General features: G+C 39.1%; 1 long non-coding RNA gene across 1 annotated transcript in view; it reads left to right on the forward strand.

The window, feature by feature from the left end:
• Nucleotides 1–24,029, forward strand: part of LOC103352084 (uncharacterized) — a 127,375-nt gene that overhangs the window by 78,417 nt on the left and 24,929 nt on the right. The window lies entirely within an intron of this gene.

Below are 24,029 nucleotides of genomic sequence, written 5' to 3' on the forward strand. Positions count from 1 at the left end.
AAAAAACCATTCATTCTTTTTCTTCCGTGATTGGTTGTTAGCATAAATACAACTATCAAATGATTATTCCCTAATCACCATTAATAACTGGTAACTTGCTTTACATGAGTGATGACCTGGTCTTCTTTGAAGAGGTCTAAGCCAGTCAGATAAAATCTTTTATAGTGGAAGACACATATGGTTCACTGAGAGAAAATACATAGCTTTCCCACATCCACTTACTGTGCTCGAAATAGAATTTGTATTTATTTTTCTCACATTATTTCATTCTTCATAAAGTAGCCTTTAGGTAGTGACATACACTTGAATGAGGAGCTGGGAGGGGGTGGTGGTGGGGAGAGGAGCACATAAAACTAGAGGACAAGCAAGGCAGAATTTTTTCCTAAGGTCTTTTGGCCCTGGATTTGGAGTCAGAATTCCCAATTGTGTAATCTTGAGTAAATCACTTAGTCACTTCACGTCTCATCAATAAATATGTTCTTCCAACCTTTAAGACTGATAGAGAATATTCATTGAAGTAATGCAGACTTTGTAAACTGTATACAGTTTTGCGGTCTGTCTTGAATTACCTATGCTGTCCTCCCTTTGCTCATCACCTTCCAACGCTCCTGCTGAAGCAAATGAAATGATAGAACACAAGTCCCTGCCTGGAACATACACACATGAATTCACCTGAGCACAGCTTCTTGTCAAAACTTAACTACAAATAAATCAAAGACGCAGAATCTGAACCCCAGTACCCTGTTGTCTCATCTAGATCTCTGATTAGCCCATTGCCTGTGTTGGTTATGTTTTTCCTCATTTCTAGAGGTATTGAGTTTACAGATTAGCATTTTCCTAGCTACTAGTCTTTCAAATGAAGTCACTCTCCTGGAGTGATGTTGCCTGTGGATCAAGGATAAGGTATTGCTCAATATTACTATTACTAGTAATTCTTTTCTTTAACTTTTTTTCTATTCATCTTTCTTCAGGAGCTTTATTTATACCCTTCCTCTTAATGATGCTTCATGTTTGAATACTGCTTAATGCATTGGTCCTGGTACAGGGTATTATTGAACTGGAATATCAACATGGTTAACTAATGTGATATGTAAACTAAGAATGTACTTCTTTTTAGCCAGTTACTGGAATAAAGGAGATTGGAATATTTTTTTACTGTTGTCAACATAATGTTCTTAATTGGAAATAACAAACACTGAGAGATATATTTCCTTTCTCCTTGTTTTGTTTTCCTCATTTATGATAATGAAGGGGTAGATTTGATTTCCTTCAAGGTCCTTTTAGTGTGACTATCTTTAAATTTGGGTTCCACATTACAAAACGTTTGCCATGCTCCTGTGCATAGTGATTCTAAATCTAGAGATACAAAGAATTATAATTATCACTGCTTTCTCATAGCTCATAATCCAGTGGAGGGTTAATGAGAAGATAAATGAAAATTCAGGATAAAACTTGCTAAATCCTATGTGACTGGTGCATGAAAACAAATGCTACACAAAAAGAGGAAAGGTCATTATTTCTTCAAACCACTGGCAAATAAATTGACTTCTAGAGCTTGGAGTCTCAAAGTAAGAGAGAAGCCAATGGCATTAATATTGGTTACAGATCAATATTAAGAGGAAGAAAAAAATCATATCTATTGATAAAAAGGGAAAGTTTATGTTTATAAAGTAGAGAAAAAGAAAGCATATTTTGCAGGGTACAGGGAGCATTGCTTGTTCAGTTGAAAAACAAGTATAGAATTTATCATAGAACATCTATCACAAAGGATCTCAAAAATATTTTCAGTTGTTTCATAGTTCTATACATTTAGATCACTGGAATGAAAAACTAGAAAGCGAAGCAAAGCTTAAGAGGACAGAAAAAGGTAAGCTAATGGACAATTTGTCTGGGGGAACAGCTTTTAGGGCTGAAATTTCTCTGTGCATTTTTCCTGGCTTTAATGCTTTTAAAGATGGCACTCTGAGTTACCATGACAACCTGAAGATACCATCTCTAGAAGGCTAAGGCTACAGTTCTCAGCTCAAGGTGTTTTGTCCACATACTTTTAGAAATAGCCTGTTGATGCACTAAATATGCAGTGTACATGGGCAGAACAAAACACAAGGCATTCTGTACTATTATGGTCCATTTTTATGAAATATTATTAGTACTACTGAAGCTGCTGCTATAGAGTTCCCTCCCATTTTATCGTTACCTTTACAAACTGAAGCATCCTTCATTTTTAGTTCTTTATTGAACTTCTCTCAAGATAAGGCAAAATAAAGCCTAGGCTCATTTCCTGTTTTCATGATTCTGTTAAAAGGAAGGAAAGATTCAAGTGCTATTGGTCATGCTAACTGGGGAGTTGTTTTTTTTGCCCTTGGGCTGTGTTTTCTCAGGATAGTATCTTCAGTAACAAAGCTGGACGAAGTATTGACAGCTAACTTGTAGTTGTGAAGAAAAAGATTGAAAGGTATAGATGAGGTCGAAGGTCCCCAGAGCATGTTCATTTTCTAGGATGGTTGTGGTGAAGATGGGGACCTGGAGTGGCACCACTTACAGCAGCCACTCAGCAGCTGTCCATGGAGCTATTCACTTTTGGTGAATTCTGCAGACAGAAGTCATGATTCTGATGATGTGATCTTGGTGTGATTTTGCTAATTAAACAATGGGATGGTAAATCAAGATTCTTTGTTGAGTAACTGGAAGCAAATATCTGCAGCTAATTAGAAAAAGGAAACATTAACAGACACTATTTCAACAGACAGTGTTAATTCTTCAATATGATTATCATGTGAGCAACCTAACAGTCAGACTGAAGAATGGGGTAGGTGACAGAGTAATAATTAAACTGAATTTATTTACAGTTTCACTATGTATTCCAACATTGGCTTAACAGATATTTCTGTTTTTTTTAGTGCAAAACATTCTTTTTAATTTTATCTTTAACTCTGTGAGATAACATATTTTTAATTTGTATTATAATCAAAGGCATTTTGGCTGCATTAAATACAGAGTTCAACAAATACAACATAAAAAGGCTATATTCCAGCAGGAGAACAGACATGGGCTATAAACAACAATCAAAGGGAAAGATGTTCAGCTTCGTTCCTACGAAGTAAATTCTGAAATAGTCACAAATCATTAATATTAAATGAAGGGAATAATAAATAAATAAAGGAAAAAAGATATTTATTTACAGTTACAGGGACAGAGTCAGAGTTTGGATTTCACGTGGGCAGGAGAGCCTTGCCAGACCAGCAGCTGTATGTGACCATGTCCACAATCTGTGATGGACTGTGAGCACCCAGCTGCCTCAGAGGCAACTTGTAGTTGCCTTTCTAGTTTACAGCAGCGATAATCTCGGCCCTAAGGGTATCAAATTATTCGGGAAGTGTGAAATAGCTTGTCCTTGTTTTCAGAGTTACTCTTGGTCATTACTGTTGTGGGCCTTTTTTAGTTTATTATTTTTTTGGCAATAAAAATTGAACTATTTAAACTTTGAGTATCCAATATGTTTTATTTGTAAGGATTATCTTAAGTATGTATTGTATAATAGCTCTGTAAGAACTTAATGAGATTAGGTGAATTGCCATATTATGCTATATTTAATGAAGAGAAAAGGCCTTGTTAGGTAGTTTAACTAATGTGACTGTTGAAGTAATTGAGACGACTTTAATGGGCTTGGGTATTGTCTTAGAATAAATTGATGTTCATAAAAGTTAATGGTAATTATGTTTTTTACTTATGAGAATTCACTTACATTGGTTTTTTGAGAGTAAATTACCTTTATGAGGCAGAGTAAGATTGTACTCATAAAAATCACTCACACAAGTAAGTGAAGAAAGGTTTCAAAGAAAACTCTACATTCCATGTCAAAAGTTATTGCTACTGAAAAATATTCAGCACTGAGTAACTTAGATTAAACTTGAAATAATCTCAAAAGTTCAACTTAGTAAAAGTCAAATAAAACTAACAGCCTGGGTCATTCTTCCGTTGCTGCTTCTGTCTCTGTAATGACATTTTAAAAACAATAATTCAGCACAATGGAATCATTTTATATAAGTGATGACCTAAATTGGGGAAAAAGTCATAGGGTGAAGGACTGATAATAAGTTTTTAATTTATTCAGTAAAAATTTCACTTTGAATTCTAACAGGAATATAATATTTAGCTTGTTTCTCTTTTTAAATATTCATGAGTAATATCAGTTGTAATTAAAAGTGTATGGGCAGTACATTAGCCAGTGGCAAACGGAACAGTTCTAGCCTGTGAGAATGTTAAGGGATTAACACTCATGAAAAAGAAGACTTGGCCAGCGCCGCATCTCAATAGGCTAATCCTCTGCCTGCCTGCGGCGCTGGCACCCCAGGTTCTAGTCCTGGTTGGGGCGCCGGATTCTGGATTCTGTCCCGGTTGCTTCTCTTCCAGTCCAGCTCTCTGCTGTGGCCTGGGAAGGCAATGGAGGATGGCCCAAGTGCCTGGGCCCTGCACCTGCATGGGAGACCAAGAGGGAGCACCTGACTCCTGGCTTTGGATTGGCATAGCGTGCCGGCTATAGCAGCCACTTGGGGGGTGAACCAATGGAAGGAAGACCTTTCTCTCTCTCTCTCTCTCTCTCTCTCTCTCTCTCTCTCTATCTCACTGTCTAACTCTGCCTGTCAAAAAAAAAATGGAGAAAAATCTTAGAAAACTGAGAGGTACATGGAGGGAAAGACAAAGGGGCCCTAAGTAAGTGCTACACAGAGTGGACAAAGCCTGTGTAGACAGAGTTCTCGGGTCTGTTGCCCCAAGTGCAGCTTTTGCAGGACAAAGCCTTGATCCTTCGCTCCACCAACTCACTTCTTGCCAAAGCCTATTAATTCTACCCTGTAACCACCTCCCAACTCAACTCACTCACCATCATCGTGAACACCAGGACAGTTCTGGCCTCACTATGCCGATCCTGGACAACCTCCTACTTCTCCCTCTGAACTGCAGTTCAATTCTTTCTTTCTTTTTTTTTTTTTTTTTTTAAGGGTCCTCTTCCTGAAGCACAAATCAAATTATATCACTTCCTATTTAGAATCACTTTCTCGCTCTCTCTTTCACTTTCTTCATTTCAAATAAAACGTAAAAATTGTGGGACCGGCGTTGTGACATAGTGAGTTAAGTCACCGCATGACGCAGTGTCAGCATTCTGTATGGGTACTGGTTCCAGCTGTCCCACTTCAGATCCACCTCCCTGCTAATGGTCTTGAATAGCTGCAAAAGATGGTCCAAGTGGCTTTGACCCTGCCACCCACATTTGAGACCAGGAAGAAGCTCCTGATTTCTGGCTTCAGCCTGACCCAGTCCTGGCTGTTGTGGTCATTTTGGGGGTGAACCAACAGACTGAAGATCTCTCTCTCTCTCCTTCTGTCTCTGTAACTCTGCTTTATAAATAAGTAATTTCTTGATGGTAGTCATCCTAATGGGTATAAGGTAGTATCTCACTGGGGATGCTGCTTACACTCTCCTAATTATTAGTGATAGTGAGCATTTTTTCATGTACTTATTAGTCATCTGTATATCTTCTTTGGAGAATCGTCTATTCCAGTCCTTTGAACATCTAAAGTGATTTTAAATTTTTATTTATTTTTATTTTGTGCATTCAAGAGTTAGACAAAGATGTTTTTCCTATTTGCTAATTCACTTCCCAAATACCTACCACAGCCTGGATTGAACCAAATTGAAGGTGAGAGCTGGGAACTCATTTCAGGTCTCCCACATTGGTGGCAGGGACCCAGGCGGCAGGGACCCATTTAAGCCACCACCTGTTGGTCCCAGGATTTGCATTAACAGAAATCTGGAATCGGGTATCTGTTGTACAATAATATGATTACTATGGAACTAGGACTTGAACCCGGCACTCCAATATGGGATGCAGGTGTCCTAAGTAGCATCTTAATCATAGCACCAAACACAACCTTCCACACTCGTACTTTTAAAAAAAAATTATTTATTTGAAAGGCAGAGTTACAGAGAGAGCGAGAGATCTTCTACTCACTGGTTCACTCCACAAATGGCCACAAAGGTGGGGCTGAGCCAAGCAGAAATCTGGAGTCAGGAATTCTTTCCAAGTTTCCCATGTGGGTGGGAGTGTCCAAGGTCTTGGGCCATCTTTCACAGTTTTCCCAGGCACATTAGTGGGCAGCTGGATCAGAAGTGGAGCAGCTAGAACTTAAATCACAGATCTTATGGGATCTCTGTGCTGCAGGCTGTGGGTTAACCCACTGTGCCACAATGTGGGCCCTAAAAGTCACACTTCCTTAGCCTGATACATGGTGTAGTTCCCAGTTTATCTCTCCAGCTGGTCATTTGTCACTTGGCCCACTCTCAGTGCCAGGTCCTTCCTCGTCCTATAAGAGGCATCTGAGGCTTCATCAACCTCCATGGCAATCTTGACTGCCCATTACTTCCCTTTACAACCTCCTGATACTAGGTTCTACCTTCATTTACGCTGTGACTGTTATTTATTTTTTCTAAAAATTTTATGTATTTATTGGAGAGGTAAAGAAAGTGAGCGAGCAGGAGTCTGAGACAGTGCCACAGGTCCCTCATGTGCTGTTTCACTGTCCAGACTCCTGCGATGGCTGGTTCTGGGGCTGAAGCCGAAACTAGGAACTGGGAACACATTCCAGGTCTCCCATCCATGTGGGTGGCAGGAACCCAATTGCTAGAGTCATCACTGCCACCTCCCAAGATCTGTATTAACAGGAATCTGGAGTGAGGAGGTGCAGTTGGGAAACTGAATCCAAGCACTTCAGTGTAGGACGTGTGCATCTTAACTTCTAGGCTAAATGCTTCCTCTTACTGTTTTCTTCAATCATAGCATCTTGTGTACATATTGATCTATCACATTGAATTCAAAATTTAAAATTTTACTTTTATCCATAATCCCCAATTAGGCTGCAAACCACTTGAAGGTAGACTATATCTTTTATTTCTGTTGCCCTACTGTGCAGAACATGGCCTTCTACCCTACAGATAACTTAGTATGTGGTTAATATCTGAAGGAAGGAATGAAGGTGGCTGAGGAAGAGAGGTAATGCTCCCATAGGAGTTAAATAGCTCATCCATCTGTAAGTAAGAATAATAATAGCAACTACTTCCTAGAACCTTTTTTGAAAATGATGTGACACAACATGGATAATTAATATTTATAAAACACTTAGATTATACCTGTTAAATAGTAAATGCTCTATAAAATAATGTATTATTATCCGTTTTTATTATTGGATGAACCACAAAATCTTAAAAATAAGATTCCCGCATTCCTAAGTAATAAGGACTGCTAAAGTGAAAGATGAGGAGAAAATGGTCAGGAAGTGCCAGAGTTAGGTATCAGTTCCTCCAGCTCCTCAGGACCCCTGCCATTTGTCTTCAGGTTGGTGAGAGGCCTCCCTGCTTCACATGAGGGCCTGGGAGGTTCCTAATTCAACCCAGCCTCTCCAGCCAAAACTGTGGCTCAAACCACTCCCCAGCACATCAGCTGTGATGCCACCCAACCTCCCACGCTGATGCCACTGCCCTTCAGTGGAGGGGCACCTTCCCTGGGAGGAAGATCCTGAAGACAAATGGCCCTTCCCACATGCCTGCAACTGAAGCTCAAGACCCCTGCCTAAACCCATTCCCATGGCCCAGCTACTGCAGGCATTGTGTGTATTTCCATCTGGGTCTCTGCTAACCCCATTGGAATAGTTTATTGGGTTCATTATAAACAAAGAATGTGTTTGAGATTGTGTTTACTTGCAGGTAACTTTGCAACTTGTCAAGTTTTTTCTCATTTGTGCAGATTATGCAACTTTCTAAAGAATGTATCAAAGAAATGTATATGACAAAGAACATTAAATGTACATAATGGATACTTTTCCAAAAAAATTACACTATGATTTAATTGAGTGGCTCTTTCTCCTTGTCCAGTAAGCGTATGAGGAAAATATGAGGAGATATCCAAAAATGTGTTTCCTGTATGGGTGAGAGGATGTTTACTTGACCAATCATAAAAGAAGGGACATATTTACCTAAAAGAAAGATGGATGGCTTGAAGAAGAAGAGCATTCTGGGAGCTGAAGAGTAAGAAGCCAGAGATGGGCTTAACCTGTTCTTCCTGTTTTTGTCATGGAATGGAGGCAGGACCTAACAGCCTGGGGACCACAGAGCTAAACATTTTGTATGACTCTGTGGCATTACTGATTTCTCAGTGATTGTTTTTCCAAAGCGAGTGGAATAAAAATATGAAAACAAAAAAAGCCACTGTGCTTTCTTTGACTCTGCAAAGACAACGAAAGCTGCAGACTTCAGCCCTTTGAATGACCTGTCCATGTGTGTGTGTGTGTGTGTGTGTGTTTGTGTAGGTCCCAATGTCACTTAAAAAGTGGCAGGAGAAACAAACCAAGAATGGTAGCCATGACAGGGGAAAGAAAGTGAACCTAAGTGGCCTCAAGGCTTAACTCTAGAAAGATGTACTTGTGTGGTTCTGGGTGAACTCTCACAGACAGTTGGGTCAAATGCAGACCACAGCTCCAAAAGAAGGCAAGAGTATGCCTGTGGGCTTTGATAGAATTTCTGGTGCTAAATGTCTTTTACAGTTTGCCCTGTAAAATGTGATGAGAAGGAAATGTGATCTACTTTACACCTAATTTCCTTGCACATTTTTATGGGGGTAAAGGCCGTGGGTCACTCTGCCATTCCGATAGGACACTTGGGGACACTTGAGCTTCTGATGTCTCTTGGGAAGGTAATTAAAGGTCATTGTGGGTAACAGGGGCAATTCTTTCTTAGTGCAGGCTGTGTGGAAGACAGAGTTGAAAGGACAATGAAGCTGTGGAAAGAGCAATGGTGTAGAAACTGAAAACTAGTTGTGTCCAGGAACCATTCTAGAGGAGGACGTTCACTGCAGGGCAGGAGTGATGGGGCCAGCACCCACCACGCCTGCTCACCTATTTCACTCTGGCAGCTGTCACCTCCATTCAGCCTGGGACAATTGAGGGAACTGCATGCTTCACTTTATTATTCAGGCCATTGTTCCTCTCTATTAGTAAAGACATTGACCATAGTCATGTCTTGTGCTATTTCTGTTATGATTTAGACTCTGCCTACATCAATAAAGAGTTGGGTCAGAATGAAATTTTATGTCTCCTACAGCCAAGGTTTCAGCTGTTATGTATAAGTTAAAGGTAAGAAAGTAAGTCAGTGCAATGCAAAACAATGAGTGGCCTAATTATCTGTTATTCAAAAATTTATCTCATAAATAAATTAGAATAATAAGCCTTCTAATCATATTTGTTAGAATAAAATCTTATAATCAGAGCTCTATATAGTCAATATTTATATGAAAATTTCACATTAATATTTTAACCTTTATTATAATGATGTCAACACAAAAGTCAAACTTATATGCATAATCATATGAGTAAATAAACTATACAGAATTCAGCATTAAGAAATTTTTATTGTTGTCACTCATGGAGTAATAGCACTTTTCCTTCTTGCTTTTCCAAATATTAATGTTAGATTTAACCTATTTGTAACACACATAGATAATTTAATCACTTAAAGCCCACAGGTTTCAATCTATTTATTCTTATGTATTTGTGCACACTCTTGGAATGAGAAGGAGCTCTTATTCTCTTTTGGAAGATTCATTGTAGTTAACACTCATCATTTAATGTGTGTTAGCAACAGGCTGGAGTGCTGAGTCAGAGATTTTTTCTCTTGTGGTCCTTTCCAGAAAAGTAAAATAGTTTGCATCCCAGAAGAGCCAAACATGGAGAAAAGTTAAATGCATATTTAGATGTGATTCTGAAAAACTTGAGAAAAGTGACAATAGTTCTTGATGTTGCATAAGATTCTCTATTATTAAAGGTGTTATATAATTAACTGTCTTCTGATTTTTTCACCTGGCTTAGAAAAGATATCCCAAAGTCAAAGTTGTGAATAATGCTGAATTCTTAAAAAATGCTTTTGAATATATTCCCCATCATTTAAATTACAGATCCAGGTGTTAGAAATTCAGAATTTTGGGGCCAACATTTTGGCACAGCAGGTTGAGCTGAAGCCTGTGACACTGGTGTGCCATGTGGATGCTGGTTTGGGTATCGACTGCTCCATCTCCAATCCAACTCTCTGCTAATGCACCTGGGAAAGCAGAGGAGGATGGCCCAAGTGCCTGGGCCCCTGCCACCCATGTGTGAGACCCAAAAGAAGCTTGTGGCTCCTGGCTCCTGGCTTTGGTCTGGCCCAGTCTTGGCTGTTGCAGCCATTTGGGGAGTGAACTAACACATGGAAGAGCTTGCTCTTCATCTCTCTTTCTGTAATTAACCTTTCAAATCAATAAAGCAAATATTTAAAAAAATAAACATTTATTTGTTTGAGAAAGGGAGAGAGAGAGAAAGAAAGTAGAGAGAGAAAGAGAACCCTCATCTGTTGGTTTACTCTCCAAATGCCTACAGCCTGGACCAGGCCCAGCTGAAGCAGAGAGCCAGGAGCTCAGTTCAGGTCTCCCACATGGGCAGCAAGGACCCAACTACTTGACCCATCATTGCTAATTCCCTGCGTGTGCAATAGCAAGAAGTTGGAATCAAGGGTGGAGCCAGGATTTGAATCCAGGCCTTCTGTTAAGGGTGTCATAACTGGTGTTTTAACCACTGAGTCAAACAGCAGCCTCGAGATGCCCCATTTTGACTGCTCTATTTTCTGTAGAATACTATGTCATATTCCTTTTATTGTCTCCCTCCTTTAGGAGGTAAACATCTACTGATTTTGTTCATTGCTGCATTCCCAGCTCAATTAAGTCCCCTGAATGCAGTATATGTTCAATATTTGTTGAATGGGTGAACGAAGACATTCAAAGAACTTCAATAAACTTAGGGGGAAAAGTTTACAACCCAATGGAAAAACAATTATGAAATTCATAGAAGGAATATAAACAGTCAATAAACATATGCTTAAATCTCCTTCTGTGTGGTTAAATGAATGCTTAAACTTATAGAAGTAAAGAAACTACATAAAAATGAATATGATACCTTAAGTTTACCCATAAAATTAGCAACAAGGATGAAAGGCACTGAGACCCACTCATGTCAAGGATGTGGACCACTGGCTGCATGCTATATCACCTAGGGAGACATGAATTGCTGTCACGTTGGGGAAAATGATCTGTCAGTATCTGCTTCCACATACTAAGTGGGAGTTTAGGTTTCATGGACCTCAAAGCTTAAATTCCATTGCTTATTTCATCTTAGCTTTTCATTCATTTTTTAAGAAAAATAATACAGGATTACAAATGCAAAACAAAGTCTGAAACTGTCTAAAGTCCATGTCCAACCAGTTTTGTTAAATCCTGGTAAATATTGACCCATCATTCAGCCTTTGACATACAGTCCCACTTCTGAGACTGTATGGTATAGAAATAAGAGTCCCAGCAGTGCTTAAAAGATGTTATGTACAAGGCTACTTAGGGTAACTTTGATAATAGTGGAATAGAAATTGGTGACAATCATTTTAAAAGTTTTTTTAATTGTTATTAAGATAAAATGGCTCTCAAAATAGATCACATAGCAAACCCAATTATATGCTACTCGTAAAGGTAATTTAAAATTTTCTGGAAAGTTTGAGAATTAATGTATGTATACTAGGGAAGTAAAAATACAAAAAAAGCAGAAGTGGGTATATTAGTATCACATAACTTATAATTCATTACAAAGAACATAAAATGAGGAAATAATGGTATATTATTATGCAAGGGGTATAATTCAGTGATGACAATGTTTACAAATATCTATATACCAATAATATGAAACCCATATTTTCACTATATGTGCATTTTTAAAAATTATTTTTGTGTCAACTTCTGTAGAAATCCATTTTTGCCAGCACCATCTATTGAAGACACTGTCCATTCTCCATGGAGTGTTTTAGCACCTTTGTCAAAGATAAATTTGGTATCCATGTGTGGATTTATTTCTCGGCTTCTACTTTGTTCTATTAGTCTGTATTTCTATGTTTATGTCAGTACTATCAAGTTTGATTGTAACAGCCATGAAGTATGTCTTTTGAATCTGGTATTGTGATGTTTCCAACTTTGTTGTTATTGTGCAGTATTGCTTTGGCTACTTGGAGCCTTTTTGTTTTCACATGAGTTTTAGGATTGTTCTTTCTAATTCTGTCAAGAATGTCATTGGTATTTTGATGGGGACTGCAATGAATCTGTAAATTACCATTGGTAGTACAGACGTTTTTGTAATATTAATTCTTCCAATCTATGAACATAGAAGGTATTTCCATTTTTTTGTTTCTTCTTCAATTTCTTTCATTAGTATTTGATAATTTTCACTGTAGATGTCTTTCACATCCTTGTTTAAATCAATCCCAAGTTGTTAAATGTTTTTTTGTTGTTGCTTTTGTGAGTGAAATTGCTCTTCTAAGTTCTTTCTCAGTAAGATTATTGTTGTTTAAAAATGCTACTTTGAGATGTGATGATTTTGAAGAGCTCTTGACTCTACTGTTGAGGAATAGTGTTTCTTTTTTCATACTATTTGTTGAATGCTTTATTTAATGTAGAGTTAATCTTATGAGTACAAAGTTAACTGAAAATAGATATTTGTTAAAAAATAAGAGAAGAAATAGGCTAGGGAAGAGGAAGAATGGTGGGAGTGCTAGTGGGAGGGAGGTGTGGGGAGGATCATTATTTTTCTTAATTTGTATATATGAAATGCATGAAGTTTGTACACCTTAAATTAAAGGTTTCTAGGTAAAAAAATGCTGCTGGTTTTGTGTATGTTAACTTTGTATTTTGCAGTTTTGGTGAATTCACTTCTTAGTTCTAATAATCTTTTTGTGAAGTCTTTTGGTTCCTCTGCAGAAGAACATCATCTACAAACAAGGATAATTTGACTTCCTGCTTTCCTATTTTCATGCCTTTTATTACTTTCTGTTGCCTAATGGCTTAGCTATAACTTACATAGCTATACTGAATGAGAACTGTAGTAGTGGATATCTTTGTCTTGTCCCAGATCATAGTGGAATGCTTTCAGTTTTTTCATATTCAATATGATGTTGGCTGTGGTCTTGTCAGGTATAGCATTTAGTGTGTTGAAATATGTTCCTTTGACACCTAATTTGTTAAAGGTTTTTGTGTGTCATGAGTGGATATTGTATGGATCAAATGCTTTTGCTACATGTATTGAAATGAACAAATAATTTCTATTATTCATATTGTTGTTCTGCTATATTACACTTACTGATTTGCCTATGTTGAATCATCCCTGCATCCCTGGGATAAACTCTACCTGCTCAGTGTGAATGATTTTTTTGATGTGTTATTGAATCATCAATTTGTTAGTATTTTGTTGACGATATTTGTATCTATACTCTTTAGAGATATTGGTCTCTAGTTTCTGTTGTTGTTGTAACCTTGTCTGGTGTTGGAATCAAGGCAATACTGGTCTTGCAGAATGACTTTTTTTAGAAAGCTTTTATTTAATAAATATAAATTTCATAGGTACAGCTTTTAGAATATAGCAGTTCTTCCCCCCATACCCACTCTCCAACCCCCAAACCATCCCACCTCCTACTCTACTCCCTCTCCCGTCCCATTCTTCATTAAGATTTATTTTTAATTATCTTTATATACAGAAGATGAACTCTATACTAAGTAAAGATTTCAACAGTTTTGCAAAATCATTTTGGAAAGGTTCCCTCTTGTATTATTCTTTGGAATACTTTGAGAAGAATTGGTATTAGTTCTTTTATTTAGATTTTTTATTTTAATTTTAATTAGTTTTTAACAGATTCTGTGTGATTTGTAGATACAACTCTAATAACAATGATATTCCCTCCAATCCCTCCTTCCCCCCTCCTTCTCATCCTCTTTCTTTCTCCCTTTATTCTGTCTTCTATTTTTATTATTTTATTAGTTTTTGAGATAACTTTTTAAAATCACATTACAGTAAAAAGGCTTAATACTTCAACAAATAAGAAGTTTAACAAGTGAAAAGCGAAAAAAGGCCTTAGCTTAGCAGGAGTATAGACAACAGCTATAAACAATAATTGAATGGAAAAATGACCATTTCACTCATATACAATAAATTTTAAAGTAATCACAGATTATTAAAACTTTAGTAGTACAACATTCTTAACCATTGGTTTCACAATGGTATAAAACAAAGTTTTACAAGGCTATATTTGCAGTAATACTGGTACAAAAGTTTGGTGGCGTTCAGGTGTGAAATCACCTGTTTCTGAGTTTTCCTTTGTTGGGAGACTCTTTCTGAATCAGCCTCAAGATTGGTTATTAGTCTGTTCAATCTTAATGTCTGTCAGTCTTGAAAAGGTTGAATAACTATAGTATATCCAAACCGGATTATTTATTAATCATCTATCGAAATAACATCTACATGATATTATACAAGAAAAGAAAGCTGTAAATTCATGTGAATGGTATAATCCATATAGTTAGATCAAGATACTAAGCAAGACTAAAACAACAGCAGTGCCACATCTGACTCTGGATGTGTGTGTGTGTGTTTATATGAGCAGTACAAAAGTATGAAAATATACATATTATTAACAGTGCATACCCCAGGCTGAGAGTGAATGTTGGGATGCCTGGGGGGAATGAATGACAAAGGTTTCTGTATATGTCCTTGAATTATTTGACCACTTCCAGTGAATTCATTCATACTGTAAAATTTTAAAAAGTAATAAAAATTTTACAAGGAAAAGGAAAGATCACTCTCTTGTTAAATTATAGTGATGATTTTTATGGTGGAGATGGTGATATTAATAAAATATTTCCGATCGCTGCTTATAGCATTAAGGTAGGGAAAATTTTTTCCCTATTGTCTTACTTGAGAATAGTAAGAAGCAGATGTGTAAAGTGTTTATCAAGTAAACAATAAAATGTAAGCTATTCTTAAAAGGAAAAATGGGTAATAAGTGTTCAAATTGGCATAAGAAGGTATTTGCTAGTAAGAATTCATAGCAGCAATGATATTAAATGTAACTTTGTTATAAAAGGTGGGTCCCATCTGGTTGATGCGCCAAGGGTCTGATGAATTCCACAATAGCACAGAGTATAGATTAAGAAATATGTTTTATTGGACAAAGGAAAACATACACAAGCTCAGGGTCAGCAAAAATGGCAAGGATCCTCTTATGAGCCATAAAGAAATAAACCTGGGTCTTTGTGGTCTGAGACCATAATATGGTTCTACATAGAACTGAAGAGATGCCACACTAGAGTCTCTGTACTTGTAGAAGGAGCATGTGAAGACAGCTGTGTCTATTTGTATGTGCGGGTGGGTATGTGGCTGTGTTGGGGGAGTACTTAGTGTTGCCATCTAAAATAAAGGATGCCCTGTTAAATTTTAACTTCAGATAAACTATGCATATATTTTAGTATAATAATAATGTACTACGTAAAACATTCCATTTTCCCTTGAAATTCATTATTTATTTAATTATTCAAAAGGCAGAACTATAGAGAGGCGGAGACAGATAGAAAGAGAAGTCTTAGGGCTGGCGCTGTGGTGTATCAGGTAAAGCCACCGCCGCCTGCTGTGCCGGCATCCCATATGGGCACCGGTTTGAGACCTCGCTGTTTCACTTCCAATCCAGCTCTCTGCTATGGCCTGGGAAAGCAGTGGAAGATGGCCCAAGTCATTGGGCCCCTGCACCTGCGTAGGAAACCTGGAGGAGGCTCCTGTCTCCTGGCTTCGGATCGGCGCAGCTCCAGCCATTGTGGCCATCTGGGGAGTGACCCAGCGGATGGAAGACCTCTCTCTCTCTCTGTTTCTCCCCCTTTCCTTCTCTCTGTGTGTAACTCTGACTTCCAAATAAATAAATAAATGAGAGAGAGAGAGAGAGAGAGAGAGAGAGAGTCTTCCATCTGCTGGTTCATTCCCCAAATTGCCGCAAGGGCTGGAGCTGCGCTGATCCGAAGCCGGGAGCCAGAAGCTTCTTCCAGGTCTCCCACATGAATGCAGGGGCCAACACATGGGCCATCATCTTCCACTGCCTTACCAGGCCATAGCAGAGAGCTTCTGCAGAGAGAAGTGGAGCAGCCAGGACTCGAACTGGCACCTGTATGGGATGCCGGCACTGCAGGCAATGGCTTTACTCGCTATGCCACAGTGCCAGCCCCTGAAATTCAAATTTAACTGGGAGTCCTGTTTTGTTTTGTTTTCTCCCCCTCTTAAATGTGGCAACCCTAGTAAGAGACTTATGGGTAGATTAATGGCAGGCTATCTGGATTGTGGATACAAGACATTTATACATAAGAGTTATCTGGAAATTCCAGCTTCCCAGGGTTTGGTAAGGAAGCCACTGCCCAAAGGGAAGCTGAGATAACTATGGTCCCTCTCCCTGGAGGAAAGCTTGTACTGTCCACCTGGAGCTCCTTAAGTCAGTTCCCCCTCATGAGGCTACGCTTGTTCAAAGACTTTGAAAACAGACGTGTCGCCTCTGTAAAATTATTTCAGCATATATTATTGATATGCACCATGTGCCAAAAATTCAATGTGAATATAAAGAAGGCGCTGGGATTTCTGACTCCAGAAGTTAAGGATGGGTTGGAAAATCAGACAATGTGATGATTGACCTCAGCCCTCTGCTATCTGAGGACTGGACAAAATGATCTCTTTAATCCTTCCACAGAATCCTGTAACTCTGGGAATGCGAACAAATCTTACGAAAAGGAAGACTTAAGCTCAACAACTGGGCTTGCCTGTCAAACAAAAGCAAACATGACGTCTTCAAGGAGTCATTCACCTTGGGAACCAGCTCCTCAGGGTTCACTGGGAACTTTCTGGATTTGAAAACCCTGTATCATACAGTGCTGATAAAATTGTTTGCTGAAGCAGTCACTAACTGCTAGAGGCCATGAGAGCTTGAACATGATCAAATATTCTAGAATGAAGGAGGTAAATCACAAGCAGGCTTGGAGTTTTTAAAATATTTTATTTATTTATTTGTTTATTTAACAGGGGGAGCAAATGAGAGAGAGAGAGAGAGAGAGAGAAAGAGAGAGAGAGAGAGCGCGCACTGCTATCTGTTGATTCATTTACAAAATACCCTCACTGGCAGAGGCTAGTGTTGAATAGAAGCCCGGAACTGGGAACTCAAGCCAGGTTTCTCATATGGGTGGCAAGATCCCAACCACTTGAGCCATCACTCGTGACTCCCAGGGTGTGCCTTAGCAGTAAGCTGGAATCAGGATCTAAAGGCAGGTATTGAACCCCAAAACTCAGGTATGGGAAGCAGGAGTCTTATTTAGGGTCTGAACTGTTAGATCAAATGCCCACCTCATGCCACTGGCTTCTGTCTAGAAAATGAGCAGTCTTCTGAGCCACCTACATGAGATAGTGGTTGTCCTAGAGTCCTTGGCCATGATGGTGAATTGTTTATATATCCTTTCTGTGGAGCTGCTTTCAAAACTGTTGATGGAAAATAGAAAAAAAAAAAATCATGACCTAAGTGAACACAAGAGGGGGACAAGAGGACAGAACAGGTGATATTTATGACTGAGAATTTCAATCTCAGCCGCTAAAATGATGAACTTGGGATCACTGGAAATGAAAATAGTTGACTTAACAGATGGTAGGCGGCTTTTGTCAGACAAGACTGTTCTGAGCATGAGCCTAATTGAATAGTTCATATCTGAATAAATTACCATTTTTTTAAAGCTACAATATTCTCGAGAGAATTTTTGAGGTAAACATTCAGAGTTCTCTAGGTCTTTTCAGTGGAAAACTTATCATAGGCCAAAGATTAATTTTACCAGATCTAATACTATACATTGGAAATCTGAACAGACAACGATCCATTTTACAAATGATGCACAATGTGGAGAGCTGAAGATGTCCTCTTTTTCTGGCTGGCACGATGTTTTTCTGTAAGTTCTGTTGTTTGAACAGCTCCTTGGGGCAAACATCTGCCTACTTGAAATCTTATTAGGAAAATAACTTCATTTAAATCTTTCCTCCTAGCCCTCTCATGAAAATTTCAGTGTACAGTCAAGCAGGCTGGTGAAAATTGAAGCAATTGCATATGTCTGAATTGACTTATTTTAAACATCTTTAGGTATCATTTATAGTAATTTTTTATATGCAACTATGTGTTTAACAGAGTATCTGCTATTTCCTTCTCTAGATTCTTCAAACTGGCCAGTAGTACCTGAAGGTCGTGGGGTGCTCTGTTGGGTCAAACTGATCTTGGGAACTGTAAATCTGGACCAATTAAATTGACATGTACAGGCCCAAGAGTCGAGCTCACACAGGAGAAAGAAATCGTTTTTTTTTTTTTTTAATTTCTAAGAGAAGAAAACCATCTAAGATAGAGGAGCAAAAATAGCAACTGAGACCAGGCCATAAACATGAGAGAAGAAAGATAAATTCATAATAGATATGTGATCCTTGTAGTTCCCCTTAAGATCTTAGAGTCAGTGAAGAATTTATTCATCAGACTTGTTATCTGGACATTGACATAAAATTCAAATGTTCTCTCTTTCTATTTTTAAAGTTAATAATAAATATTTTTCTACGTTTAAAACCTTCAAACAAAATATAAGGCTAGCAAATCAGGGGCTGGTGCCGTGGCATAGTCGGTTAAGCTGCTGCTTGCAGTGCTGGCATCCCATATCCCAGTTGGAGTTCTAGTGGCTCCATTTCCAATCCAGCACCCTGCTTATGCTCCTGGGAAAGCAACAGGAGATGGCTCAAGTGCTTGGACCCCTGCAACCCCTGTGAGACACCCAAAAGACGTTCCTGGCTCCAGGCTTCCATCCAGTGCAGCCCTAGCCATTGTGGCCATTTGGAGAGTGAATCAACAGACGGAAAACCTCTCTCTCTCTCTCTCTGCCTCTGCTTCTCCCTCTCTGTAACTCTGCATTTCAAATAAATAAATAAATCTTTTTAAAAAAAAGCTGTCACCCCAGGTTCTAGTCCCTCATGGAGTGCCTGTTCTGTCCTGGTTGCTCCTCTTCCAGTCCAGCTCTCTGCTGTGGCCTGGGAAGGCAGTGGAGGATGGCCCAAGTGCTTGGGCCCTGCACCCGCATGGGAGACCAGGAGGAAGCATCTGGCTCCTGGCTTCGGATCAGGCCGTAGCAGCCATTGGGGGGTGAACCAATGGAAAAGGAAGACCTTTCTCTCTGTCTCTCTCTTTCACTCTCTAACTCTGCCTGTCAAAAAAAAAAAAAAAAAAAGCTATCAAATCAAAAAACAAGTATCTCTCCCTAGTCCATATAGTTCTCTGTACCATATAAGTTTCATTCCCTATGAGGCATAATTTCTAACTGCATTTGTCTTGGTTCTTCCAGTGGCTACCTCTGTATATGAAAATCACATGATTATAGCAATATTTCTGGTTGTACTTTTGAAAAATGTGAACATATCCAGTAACTTCCTGTTATGAAAGATGAGGAATTCAACACACCTAAGTTTCTCTCCAATTCACTTCCCACTTCTCACTTTGTGTTAGTTATACTATAAAGTCTGGATCTTGTTTTGGGTAATTTCATATTTCTAAATAATAACTCAAGTTATTAGTATGGTTAGTTTTGGTTAGTTATGGTTAGTTTTATATTTCTAAATAATAACTCAAGCCTCTCAAGTCACTAACACTGAACATTCCCTCCAGACACCCATTAGGAGAGCAAATAGGGTTTTATCCATTCCTTCTGATAGCACTTCCATTACAGTTACCTGGTCCAACTTTCCAGTGTTTATATTCTATTCCACCCAAATGAGAAGGGTCTTAATACCCCATAGCATAGAATCTCCAGCTCTCCCTTGGTGGGAGGTCATAACTCTTTTAGAGAGCACTGTCCCTGTTTGGTTTGGATGCAAATCCCAATGTTGGTAGGGACTTCAGAAAACAGAGGTTGGTGGGGGGTGGGTTGTTTCACAAAGCAACTCTCAATCAAAACCGTAATTTTCATCTTCACTCTCATTCTGCTCCATCACCGATTTGAAACTTCAGCCATCTCCCGAGCTTACCATTGCTGAATGTGGTGGGCACCTTCTGCAATCTCTTTCTTTTCAATTCCACTGACTTAATCTCATCAGTTTCCCATCTTTCAGAAACTTATCAAAACCTCTGGCTGAGTATTAGTATCTTTGTTAGTACTATTAGGGATCCATTTTTGAGCATATTCACTGTCATTTCAGCAGGATATTTGAAAGGAAAGGGAATGCATTGTGTATGCTTGAGCCCCATCTGTAACAGAAAGTATTGCTCTTTCATTTTAACCCTTGCTCTTTGGCCATGACATTCCACTCTTGCTTGTTTATGTACAAGTTGAAATGAACACAGTAGGCCAGCCATTCCTCTTGCAAAGAAGACTTCACACCATCCTACATCCTCAGGGCCCCCTCTGACTCAGTACCAACACAGTGGCAACACTATATACCCTTGCCTTCCTCTACCACTCCAGGAACCCTTTGTGTCAATCAAACTGAATGGCTTCATCATCTCTTGAAAGTAACCTGAGTTTCTACGTTATACTTTCAGTCTGCTCTCTGTTCCCTGAGAACACTCTCTTACCCTGTCTAGTGTTGCCATTTGAAATGCTATCTTGCTTGCAGAGGTGCAGGAAAATCATCAGCTCCTTCTATGATCTTTTTCTGACCTCAGCCAGAAGTTCTCTCTTGCTCTGCTGAGATCCTGTAGCAGTCTGTTTCTGTCTCTGTGATTTGTCAGATTAATTTAGAATTGTGTATTTCTGCAACGTCATCTTTTACTTTACCACAGGCTCATGGAGGGCATGAGAGGCGTGTCAGCCCGTAAGCTTCCCAGAACAATGAAGGTTCAACAAGGGCTTGCAGATTTCGCCCTGGAGGAAAATGCTCTTCTCAGAATCCGTTCTCTATAAAGGGCATTGTTTCCTCAACTATTTGTCTGAAAAATTCTTGGTATCCATTCCTTTCTGCAGCTGAAGATGTTCTAATCAGATGTTCTAGCAAAGGAGAGAGGAGGCTCTCAGTGTGGGCTGAGGTGGAGTGATGAGAAGTGGTGGAGCAAGGCCACCTGGGAAGATATTTTATTGCTTTGTCACCATGGCACTGGCAAAATTTTGAACAACTGAGTGTAACCATAATGGAAATTTCTGAAGGTAGGTGAAATCATAGCAGACACTCCTGGTTACCCCAGCCCTAGAAATCCCAAGGGCTAGTACCAGTTCCTCTTGGTTCCGCTGTGGTTTAAAAGACCTCAAAGTACACTTACAATATATGCTTAGTTCAAATCTGCCTTAAATGTCAGGGGCAGGCCAACCATTGTTCTGCTCTGTGTGTCCATTCTGAGATCCAGGCTGAGTCACCCCGTCTTGGACATGCTGGCCTTATGGCCACAGAAAAACAGTAATGGCAGCACTGCAAGAGGACTTTATAAGCTTCTGCTCTAAAGGGACTTGCTTGAAAGGGAGAAAAGAGAATAATTGGGGAAAATAATATATACTACTTCAACCCCCCAAAATAGTACTTGTAACAATAATGATGATGATGTTCAATTATAAGGAATATTAAAGCTACAATTAGACACCTCCGTAGGTCAGTCACTAGTACATCAAACTTTATCCTTAAAACGGCTCTGTCAAGTGAGCGATGTGAAACATACTCAGAGAGGTTAATATATTAGCTTAAGATGGCTCAGTTTGTTAGGTAGACAAACCAATATTCTCAACCAGGCCAACTGACACACAGCCAAAGTAAATAAATTCCTTTGTCTTATCAAGATAACACTATCAAGGCTATGCACAATTATGCCTCCACATGTAAAACTATGTTCCCAAAGCATTGCATCATTCATAATATTGGTTTCTAACACTTTAGCCGAAGCTGACTCACCAAGCCTGATCTTCCAGATTCCAGCTCACAGCCTTCCTTTACTCATCAGATATGTGGTTCACTATCATTTATTTGGCATGACCTTTGGGGAGAGATCTAGTCATAGCTACACTGTGTCCCATTCCTCAGTAAACTCTCAGGTCCTAACCAGATACCCTGAAATCTTTTCTCAGGAAGAGCCAGTGTAACCCTTAGGTGGTTCTTTTTTTAAGATTTATTTATTTATTTGAAAGAGTTACACAAAGAGAGAAGGAAAGGTAGAGAGATAGAGAAAAGTCTTCCATCCACTGGTTCACTCCCCAATTGGCCGCAACGGCCAGAGTTGCACCAATCTGAAGTCAGGAGCCAGGAGCTTCTTCTGGGTCTCCCACATGGGTGCAGGGGCCCAAGGACTTGGGCCGTCCGCCACTGTCTTCCCAGGCCATAGCAGGGAGCTGGATCGGAAGTGGAGCAGTCGGGACTCGAACCGGCCCCCATATGGGATGCCAGCACTTCAGGCCAGGACGTTAACCCGCTACGCCACAGCACTGGCCCCATAGGTGGTTCATTTTAAAACAGGCTTGGTAAAGTCCAGGTACTCCTAGAGACCCTCTTTAAATATTCATAGACAGAGAACTTTAGGATAATTTGTTATGAACAGAAATTGTTCTCCCTTCATTTGAGATTGTCATGTGTTAAGCAGTATAGTATAGCATTTAATGTATAAAAGATCACTTAGTGATATAGTCTGATAATTCCTGAAATCTGTCACCTATCATAGGAGAATGATATTGGCCATCCTCCAACACTTACTGGAGGCAAAGCACAAGGGGGCAGGAAGGTAAATATTCAAAGTAAAGACAGTTGGTTTTTGCAGCAAACAACACTGAATGAAACATTCCAAAACGTTAATATAATTAGCAAATCTGTTTATCAACTTATCTGCATCGTGGGGGTGTGGAGAGGTATTGACAATGAAAGGCCTCGTTTGTCTTCTTGAGTTAATCGTCTGTATAATTCATGAGTGAAAAGCAAGGCAGAGACCAGAGTTGAGACACAGTTGCTTATCAGGGTCATCTGTAATGAGTTTAAATGCTTTCTTTCCTTTCGTCCCTGGCCTGCCTGTTTGTCAGGCAAATAGAGTCGATTTGCTTAGAGTTCACTTCAGCTCTGATTTTACATCAAAAGTGGAACATCACTTTGTAATCATTAAATGGTTTGCTTAGATATTAAATATTAAAGCTCCTCTGATTGCTAAGCCCATAATTAAGTGAGGACCAAAACCTGTAATGTTACAGATGTTTTCGCATTTGATAATCATGAGGCAAAAGCAATAATGAATATAGATATTGTAGTTGTTGTGTTTAAATGGGAACTTCTGAGATGACTTGGAGATAATGAAGAAAGCCAGATGACACGTGATGTAATGCTGTAGCGTGCACGAATTCTGATTGCTGGGCCCCTGGCTGCATGGGGTCCTCAGGTTGGATCTTGACAGCTGGCAGCGATGGGCAGCTATACGCAAGGATTCAGTCCTGGCTGCTGGGGTGGGGGTGGGGTGGACATGCTATTTCAAGCTCCAGTTTCTCACTTATAAAATGAGGATACTAATGCTTCGTTCATAAGACTGATGTGAGAAAGAGGGCAATGGGTGTAAAGATTTTTAGCACTTGTTAATTGAAGCTATTATTATCTCTTAGTCTACAAACTCTGGAGGGACTGGAATTTTGTCTGTCTACCTGCTACTGAATGTTTGGCCCAAGAATGATTTAGAGCTTTCTGGGGACCTTTAAAACACACTTATTAAAAAGAGTGAATAAAAATATGAAAGTAATAAGTGAATAAAAATGAGGAGCCTGAAAAAATGTTTCCAGAGAGAAAATAAAGAGAATTCTAATTAAGTACAGGAAACATGTTTGTGAAGAAATGGATTCCAGATTAGGGCAGACTTGTTTCAAATCATTTAGAGTAGGCGGAAATAAGGATATCCCTGGAAAGTGAAATCTCTGTATATTCTCAGGAAGTGATATTTAATACACTTATTAGTCTATAGAGTGACTCCCCTTATGAAGACAAAGGGTCTTTCTCATGAAGAAAAATGGTAGAAGTTGCAGTGACATACAACAAAACAGCACTTCACTGTGTTGTACCTGAGCGAGTATAAACACATTGATAAAGTTTGATGGTCCTTTATTATCAGCG

Source organism: Oryctolagus cuniculus, chromosome 9, assembly GCF_964237555.1.
Source record: "Oryctolagus cuniculus chromosome 9, mOryCun1.1, whole genome shotgun sequence".
Lineage (NCBI taxonomy): Eukaryota > Metazoa > Chordata > Mammalia > Lagomorpha > Leporidae > Oryctolagus > Oryctolagus cuniculus.